At 36.9% G+C, this 10,200-nt stretch overlaps 1 long non-coding RNA gene across 2 annotated transcripts in view; it reads left to right on the plus strand.

Annotated features, from left to right (window-relative positions):
• The window catches only part of LOC107127971 (uncharacterized), a 31,744-nt gene extending 21,819 nt beyond the window's left edge, over nucleotides 1-9,925 (plus strand). For both annotated transcript variants that reach the window (XR_012426690.1, XR_006693601.2), the window contains one exon: nucleotides 7,669-9,925. This is a non-coding gene — a long non-coding RNA (uncharacterized lncRNA). The remainder of the gene's footprint in view (nucleotides 1-7,668) is intronic.
• Nucleotides 9,926-10,200: the final 275 nt, after the last annotated feature.

Here is a 10,200-nt window from a genome sequence, read left to right on the forward strand (position 1 = left end):
TTTCAAAGGTATTTGCTCTTCCTTCCCAACACAATCTACTCTTGCTCACACAAGGGCAAGTGTCAGCACAATTAGACAGGACAGTTATTTCTGTAAATTAATTGGGAACAAAGCCAATCACCCCATCTTATCTCACAGGCTTGTACTGAGGTTGATTTCCATTGTGTGTTATTACACAGCAGGGCCCACCTCACACCTATGGGGAGGACACAGTAATATTTACAAGACCTCGTATCCTTATTAACTGTCTCATGGGATGTATTTTAATATCAACCAGTTATGGATGTGAGAACAGTCCTGTTACATCTATGTAAATTACAAGTGTCCCCAGAGAACTTCCACATGTTTGGGGAGCCATAAGACTCACACAGGTGTGCCCTGGAGCCTCAGCAGCTAGAATAGAAGGCCATTGCCTCATGCCCACTTCAGTTTTCATTTGAATTAGTCATGAGGCTATGTTGGGTCCCAGCAGAGACCCATTTCCAACATTGGGTTTTAGCAGTGTCCAGCATTGTTTATTGAGTCTGCCTAACCCACTTTGCTAAAGCCTCATTATCTTCCCAGGCTGATACCCTTTGCCTTCTTCCCAAAAGAGCATTCTTTCTCTTCTAGTTAATACATCTTTTTCCTTTGAATGCTACTCCTCGTTAAAGAGCAAACACAACTCATCTTAGTATACCTAGCTTGGCATCTATCTACCCTGTAGCCTGTTTCTGTCTTGTGGGCCAGTGTTGTTTAAGCCACCACTAAACTATCAGTTACTATTGTGCACTAACGACACCAGTGCGATTACAATACATGTTTTGCATCCAGAAAGGCTGGGTCCCTCATACTAGGTGTAGTTGAGCAATCACACGCAGAAGTAATTTAGTTTGAGTGTGTCATGAGGCCTCCCAGGATTTCCTTGTCTCAGTTTGGGGCCATTCTTTAGGGGTAATTTAGATCTACCAAGTGATGCCCCCTACTTTAATTCCATCAGAAAACACATCGTTTTCCCCCTTTTTTTCTTTTCTTTTTCTTTTCTTTTTTTGAGACGGAGTCTCGCTCTGTCATCCAGGCTGGAGTGCAGTGGCGCAATCTCAGCTCACTGCAACCTCCGCCTCCCGGGTTCAAGCAATTTTCCTGCCTCAGTCTCCCGAGTAGCTGGGATTACAGGCACCCACCACCATGCCTAGCTAATTTTTGTATTTTTAGTAGAAAAAAAGAATATGAAAACACATGAAATAGCCTTATGGAACAATTTAATCGTGTATTTAGTTTCACCATGTTGGCCAGGCTGGTCTTGAACTCCTGACCTCAGATGATCCGCCTGCCTCAGCCTCCCAAAGTGCTGGGATTTCCTCATACCTATGGGGAGGACACAGTAATATTTACAAGACCTCCTATCTTATTAACTGTCTCACGGGATATATTTTAATATCAACCAGTTATGGATGTGAGAACAGTCCGTGCCCAGCCTCCCCTTATTTTCTCTAATAGGTTTCCATCCACAGAAACAAGGTTGATACATAATTGTGCATGGAACATTGTGGGATATTGGCCATGCTGCATTATATTTCAAAGCCCAGTATAATAACCAGGGCATTTCTAACCAATCGATCATCAAGATTTATAGTTACACAGTGATTACTATGTTTGGAGCTGCATATTACATGGTTTGAAGTCCTAGCAGAAAGCAGTTCTAAGAAATTTCTTCCCAAATGGTATCTTTTGTAGTAGATGCCATATTGGCTTTCATCCACAGGCCTTAATGCAGCAGCTGTCCAAACAGGATGCCATCCATTCATCTTGGATCCGCCATACTTAAACCAAGTGACTCTGTTGAATTGACAGCTGTTCATAGGGCACTGTCTATGTGGCAATAGATTCTGGCAGCTCCTCAGGTAGTTCCAAGGTCAGTCCTGAGCTGAATCCAGCAGCTCACCAGCCACCATAGGACACTGTGGGCAAAGGGGAGACCTGGGCATGGTGGTCCCTATCCTGGTTGTAGTGCTGGTCACCCTGTGTATTGCTGAGCCTCAGAACCACCTCAGTATGACAAAGGGCAGCAAGTCTGGTGATAAAGACGATGCAGAGCTAAAACAAAGAGTTTTTCTAAAATGTTGACATATCCATCAAATATATGTTGAGGGCAGAGACAAGCAGATTCTACTACATCACTGAATTTAAAAATATATATATTAAAGAATTGAATTTTTTTCATTTGTTCAGAATGTTTCCAATGAGGAATTAATTCTTTTGTAAAGATTTCCTCTTTCTGCATGTTGAAATTGCTAATTTAGTCGGTACAGTGGCTCATGCCTGTAATCCCAGTACTCTGGGAGGACGAGGTGGGAGGATCACTTGAGCTCAGGAGTTGGAAACCAGCCTGGGCAACATAGTGAGACCCCATCTCCATGAAAACTAAAAATAAAAAATTAGCCAGGAATGTTGGTATATGCCTGCAGTTCCAGCTACTTGGTAGGCTGAGGTGGGAGGATCCCTTAAGTCTGGGAAGTCAAGGATGTAGTGAGTTGTGATCATGCTACTGCACTCTGGCCTAAGTGGCAGAGCAAGACCTTGTCTCAAAAAAGAAAAAAGAAACTTCTTATTTAATAGTACTTTTTAATGGATACACTTTAAGATTAATTCAAATATTACATTCTCTGTGAAGTGTTGTTTAATTCTTTAGGCTGAGTTATTTGCTGCCTCTAAATTTTTCTTTTCCTCTGTTGATTTTTTTTTCTCCCATTTTATAACTTTATCCAAGCACTCATTCATTCATTCAGTAAATACTGAAAATCTACTAAGTGTTCATTAAATGTGTTAGATGCATATTTATAGTTATTTGTTTTCATATCTATTTTTTCCATTAGACTATGGAATTCAAACTCCAAGGACAGGATTTGTATTATCCTCTCTTGTGTTTACATTGCCTATAGCATTGCCTAGCACGTAGTAAATGCATAATGAATGACTGTTAAATGAATGACAGATTGACAATATATTGGAAAGCTAAACAGTTAGTTTCTCAATAAAACAATCACCATTTATAGAAACTTTTTGAATCTACCAAATCTTTTGATAGCAGAAATAGCTCCATATCTATATTCATATAATGGAATCGGATGTCACAAAAATATGAATTCTGCTCTGTTCATATAGGTGGGTATGTAATAAAAAAAGGAAGGAAACTTGCAAATGTTGTACCTCTGTACCAAAGCAATAATATTAACATATATTGAGCCTTTACTATGTGCTAGAGGTATTGAAACTCTTTAAATGCATTAACTCAGTTAATCCTCATAACAACCCTTCTTATTTAAGACATTAAAAATTGAGAGGCAGAGAATTTAAATAACTTGCTGAATGTCCCACTTAGTAAGTGAAGGATCCCAGATTTGAGCCCAGGCAGTGTATCTCCTGTTTGCTTTCTTAACTACTATGCTGTAACTATAAAGTATTAGAATGATTAATTATGCTCAACTCTTTCACATGCTTATGAACTCAGCTCCAATGCCTGTCGTTAGTGTAGCACCCCAAGCATTAGTTTAGCACTAAGCCTTGGGGTGTGCTAAGCTAAGCTCTGTGATGCTTGGCTCACAAACCAAGAGGGTGCCAGACTCATCGGGTATGCTGTAGACATCTCTCTCCTGTTTATTTTGTATCCCTATTTCCAGTCCCATACATTAATATGGTCTCCTGTGCCTAAAGAAAACACTTGAAGATTTAATATAAGTTATCCTGATTTGGTTAATATAATAAGCTCTAAAGAAGTCATACCTCAAGCCTAGGGAAAAAAAAGAATTGCATTAATGAGCCTTGAGCCTGACAATGGCCTCAAGATAACTAATCCCAAATAAATAGGTAGGAGATCCAACAGTCTTTACCATGAGAACTGTGGTTAGTTTGCTAGGGCTGTCATGGCAAAATGCCACAGATTGGGTGACTTAAATAACAGAAATTTATTTCTTACAGTTCTGGAGCCTGGAAGTCCAAGATCAAGGTGGTTTTTTTCCTAAGGTCTCTCTCCTGATGACCTCAATTTTTTTTTTTTTTTTTTTGAGATGGAGTCTCGCTCTGTGGCCCAGGCTGGAGTGCAGTGGCTGGATCTCAGCTCACTGCAAGCTCCGCCTCCTGGGTTCACGCCATTCTCCTGGCTCAGCCTCCCGAGTAGCTGGGACTACAGGCACCTGCCACCTCCCCCGGCTAGTTTTTTATAATTTTTTTAGTAGAGACGGGGTTTCACCGTGTTAGCCAGGATGGTCTCGATCTCCTGACCTCGTGATCCACCCGTTTCGGCCTCCCAAAGTGCTGGGATTACAGGCTTGAGTCACCGCGCCTGGCCCCCTGATGGCCTCATTTTAACTTAATTACCCCTTTGAAGACCTTATCACCAAATGCAGTCATATTCTGAGGTCTTTTTTAAAATGTAACATTAAGTGTAAAACTCCAACATACTGTATACTGAGGTACAAGAGGTTAGGGCTTCAATGTGTGAATTTTGGGGAATAGGATTCTTTCTCTAAGATGACTAATTTTTCTTTGTTCTTCACTTAGAACACCCAAGCAATAATAGACTTGTACCCCAGGATTTTCTTTTGAAAGGCAGGATGGAGCACAAACTCTGAAGTTAGACTGCTAATGGTGTAAATCCCGACTTGATCACTTACTCCATTTTTTGTTTTGTGTTCTCTGGCACTCAATTTCCCCATTTGTAAAATCTGTGTAATATCTTCAAGAAAATGAGATAATCTGTGTAAAATTAGGTGACATATCTGTGTAAAATGACTGTGGCAACGATGTAGGCGGTAAGGTTAGTTCCATTTCTCTCCGTTCAAGGAGTAGGTTAAGGTTTCTGTTAGAATCTTTGGAAGATGTCCTTTACTTGCTCCTCTAGTGGGAATTCAATATTTTCCCAAGGGAAGGAAAACGCTGAGTATACTTGAGAGTAGTTGAAATACAACTTTTAGGTATACCATGGATTACTTAGGCTTTTGTGGGTTGGACTGGGGACTAATAATTATGTATAGCCCTTTATATTGGGGAATGATACTCAGTTTGGGAATAAGAAATAAGGTGTCAGGAGCTAAAGAAGGGCACAAAAAGATGTTTGGATGGGAAATTAAGGACCCAACTATATGGTTGCTGAATAAACTAATAGAGAAAAACTATCACTAAGATGAAGCAAACATAGAGGTGTTTCAGGGGCAGCTATAGCTCAGTGGGTTTCAAAGGAAACCACGTTTGGGGCCACAAGACATGTCTCAGCTTGAACCTATTGGTGGAGCTCAGGCTTATGATATATTGTTAAGATGAACTGAGCAATATTCACTTGCAGTTAGAATCCTATAGAATTTGTTAGAGTAAGACCAGGAAGAGTAAGATTGGATAGTGGTCTGCCATTTGAGGCATTTCTAATAAGCATTTCCTGTGCATAATTACTGCTCACACACTTTGCCCTTTTATCTCATCAGAGAAATAGACTGAATAAGGTATAATTTATAGTTTATCACCATATTTCTTTGGCTTTCAGATCACTTCTAGAAAACATTTCTGATTATATGTATTTGTATGTGTGCATATATATTATAATAATTATCATAATGGTTTACAGTGGAGCTGCATGAAAAAAAATAAAGGAATAAAGTTAGGTAGAAAATGCCAACATAGTGTGTACTGGTAATTTTCCACTACTTAGGAGAAAATGTAACTTTCCTCCCAAGCAATCAACTTCTTACTCTTATCACCAATGTACATAACATGATTGATATTGCATATCTGCTATGTAAACATTGCTTTAATATTTTTCATTACTTTTGTCCAAATGACCTTGAGTAAATGTAGTATCTGGCACAAGGTGCTGGAGTTGTGGCACTGTTTGAAAGCCAGTGGCTTTGTTGCACAACATGAAACCCTCAGAACTTTGGCACAGCTAGAGTTTTTAAAAATTTTTTATTGGAAATTGCATTTTTATTATCCATGAAGCTCTATTGTCTAGTAATCAGACACTAAAGGCTAAAGGAAACCAAACAATTGATATAATTTTAACTCTCTCATGGGGTAATAATTTTAAAGATGCTATACACATGAATTGTACCCAGTAGTTGGCAAAGTGTTACCATACACACACACACACACACACACACCTTTTCAGTAGAAATAAGACTTTATTTTGACAAGAAACTTACTTTCCAGAAAAGAGGGAATGTTATCTCCTCATTATCTTTCAGTGAATGTCTTCATATTGACTAATGTTAACATTTGCAGATAATTTTTTAAATCTCGAAGTCACAGTTGTATTATTGTTCAATGCAGACAATCTATCCACTATCTTCCTACTAAATCAGGTATCTTTCAAGAGTGTTTAGATTTCTATGTTATACCACTTAGAGTCAAAGTAAACAGTATTTTTTTCATTATAGTGAGAAATTAAGTAGAAACTGTTCTGACACAATATTTAACAATCCATTTAAAAATAACTTTTATTTAATCTCCATGTCAAAAATGAAATGAGTGTATACACATTGAATGATCCTTTCTATGCTTACAAAGTATTTTATTATAATTTTTTTCTGAATAATTTTTAAAAATAAAAACTTAATGGATTGTTAAAAGAAACCTCTCAAATGTTAATCCATAGTGCTCACAATAAAATCATTAATTCTCTTAAAAATTAAAAAAATACACTAACATTATAAACAAGGTGGATATAAATTTTCATGATTGAAAAGCTAAAGCTGAATTAACAAACACATTGGAAATAATTGACACTTATTTTTCATCATCATCATCATCATCATCATCACCACCACAGCCACAATCCCTGCAGAATTTTTCTGGATTTTGTCAAATACAGTTCTTCAACAGAAGCTTTTTCCCTATAAAAATATTCTGAAATCCTCATAAAACCCAAAGTAGTTCAGTTTTCTTGCCTCATGGAGGAAAATCTGTTTATCAAAAATTTAATCAGATAAAATGAGAAAGAATTTGAATGAAAAACAATGAATAAGCTATTGTTGTAGAGCTAGGCAATGATGTGAGTGCAGAGTTCTAGTTCCTGGCTTCTAGATTTCACTTTGCCACTTGAAAGCTGTGTGATCTTAGGTAAATCATTTAACCCTCCCACCCTCATTGCTTAGGGTCTTGGTTTCCACATCTGTAAAATGGAGCCTCAATACCTTATCCTGCTTACTTCACACTTACTACACTTTAAGATCAAATGAGATCATGCAAGTGAACTGCTATTGGTATTTCCAAGTGTTATGCAAATATAGTGGTCGTTATTATTTTTTTGAGTAAAGGTGGAAAGCTTGGTGGACTTGCTCAGAAAACCTGAATCCAAGTTTCTGTTCTTTCACTTACTAGCTAGGTGGACTTGAAAATATTGGTGGAGCTTTCTCTAAACTGCTAAAAAGGACATAAAAATGCCAACTGCACATATAGAATATATACAATTTTTATGAAATTCAAGGTAGTCCAGCTTCTTCCTGGATAGAGGCAAAATTGTCTGTCATAATTTTATTGAAATGAGGTTTTTCTATAAAGCAAAAAAGAATTCAAGTAAGAGGTAATAATGCATACGCTCTTTAAACTGTAAAAACAGTAAAAAGAATGTGTTTTCAAAACTGTTAAACTCATTGCAATGCTTAAATCCACCTGCTGACAGCCTCTGAATTTTTTTTATAGGATGAACTAGTGGAACGATCAGGCTTAAAACAGCAGCTGAATAGCCCATTACCTGAGAGTCAGCAAATATCCATGGTCCTCATCAAACAGTGCCAGAGAGAAGGCCCAGTAAGAGGTTAACTGGAAGGTACCAACTAACTCCCTCGTGTTGCTACTTTAACCCTTTGTTGAAAGTCAGGCAGAATGGTCTAGAATTTTTTTGAATGAAATAATAGAATCTAGCCCATTAAGAGATGACTTAGAAAACAATGAACATGTACATGAAAATCTTGAACTTTTTTTTTTGTTAACTAGAGCAGACTTTAAGAACTCAAATAGAAATGACTTCTGTGAAATAGAATAGGCAGTTGTTAATATAACCATATAGCAGCTTCAAACTCTAATGATTAGTAAGTTCTTGCTAATATCTCTCATATAGATTTTTATATTAGTAAGTCATCGCTAATGCTGCTTTTTATATGGCACAATTCAAAAGGACTAAGTGCCAGAAATATTTAATAAGCCCCATTCATTTGCATGGCTTTAAGCAGAGTTACGAAACTTCCACTATTTTCCTGGTTGTTTAGTTTTCCTCAGAAAGTGGCTCTCATTGCTCTCCAGTTCTGTAATCTTTCTACTTGAGCTCTTTAAATTAACTTGGTGCCAGCAATCAGTCTATTTGGCTTTTGGGATGTTTTAATAAATGTTATGCAGTTTAGCAATAGAAAGCAGGCAAAGAGTCAGACGACCTTCCACCAGATAGCCTTTTATGGTTATGAAAATACTACAGCTTTCCACACTCTTGCCTATTTCTGATAAAAAATTACTAAAGTGAGGGAAGAATTGCAAAGGACCCAAAAGATTCAAAAGAAGCCCTGTCCCTGAAGGTCAGTGCAACAGAGAAGGAGAGATGTCTGGGTTGGTAGTCATGGAAAACTTCCCTACTTGCTTTTCATAATTAAGTCAATGCAGTGTGCTTGGTGCACTTGCAAGATGTCTATGGAAGGGGCATCCATCTGAAGCTCTGAATAACTTGTTTTGACAGATAAAAAAAAAAAGGTAACATGAACACAGATTGACAGTTGTAGTGGCCAGAGAATAACAAATACTTTTCATTTTTTAGGGTATTGAGCTCTCCCAAGAAGAGTGAGTAGAACAAACTATCAATGCCCAATGCCAGATAGCATTGATACATACGTCTGACTAGAAAAGACATTTCCCAATCAGTTACCGGTTGAGAAAATTTTGTTCAGTAATTAATGTTGCACAACAACCATTGCCCCATCTTATGATAATAGCACTTTAACTTTGAGGGAACTTTTTTCTATCACCTGAGTCAGTTCATGTGGATTGAGTGGAATGATGCTTCTTTGGAATGTGGAGGTATATTTAACTGAATCCTAGTGAATCAGGGCTTTTTATTCCCCTGGCTAAGGAATTTGTATTCCCCTGGCTAAGAAATGTGTGTACAAAGTAAGCCAAACTAATGAGACCAATTCCAGGATATTCTCTAGAACCACTGGAAAAGAGAAGCTCTTTTTGCTGGAGTTGCTAAGCTGGTAGAATGTAAACCAAGCACTTCTGGAATTCATCATGTAGAGAGAAACTGTGTAGGAAAACAAAGCAAGAGATAGAAAAAGTAACTTGAGTCCCGAGCACCTGGATTCAGAACTGCCTGAAGTGTAATTAATCTGGATTTTGCAATTATGTGGGAGAATAAATTCTCTTCCATTTTTTCTTGTCAGTTTTTAAGACAGCTCTAGTGTATGATTTACATTTAAGAGACAGTCCAACTGATTTTCAAAGTGATGTATAATTTTATATTCCCACTAGCCTTGTATGAGAGTTTCAATTGTTCCACATCCTTGTCAACACTTAGTATTGTCTGTCTACTTAATTTTAGTCAATTGAATAGGTGTACGGTGATGCCTCTTTGTGGTTTGAATTTTCATTTCTCTAATGACTATGGATGTCTTTTCATGTGCTTATTGGTCATCTGTATATCTTTGTGGGTGAGAAGTGTGTTCAAATATTTTGTTCATTTCTTTATTGGGTTGCTTTCTTATTATTGAGTTTTGAGAGTTTTTTTTTTTAATATTCTAGATTCAAGTTCTTTAATAGAAATATACCTTGCCAATATTTTCTTCTAGCCTGTGAATTGTTATTTATTCTTTTAACAGTATCTTTTAAAAAGTAGAAGATTTTAAATTTGATGAAGTTCATCAATTTTTTCCTTAATAAATTGTGCTTTTTGTGTCATAGCTAAACCTTTGCCTAATCCAAGGTCACAAAGATTTTTATTATATATTTTTATAAAAGTTTCATAGTTTCAGATTTCATATTTAGGTAAATTATCCACTTTGAGTTAATTTCATATATATTGCAAGTGAAATTCATATTTTTGCATATGAATATCCAATTCTAGCACTATTTATTAAAAAGACTATCTTTTCTATATTAAATTATCTTTGCACTTCCGATTGTCAAAAACCAGTTGTCAATATAAGGGTGGATCTATTTCTGAATTTCCTACTCTGTTCTTTTGATATACTT

This window comes from Macaca fascicularis, chromosome 17 (assembly GCF_037993035.2).
Source record: "Macaca fascicularis isolate 582-1 chromosome 17, T2T-MFA8v1.1".
NCBI lineage: Eukaryota > Metazoa > Chordata > Mammalia > Primates > Cercopithecidae > Macaca > Macaca fascicularis.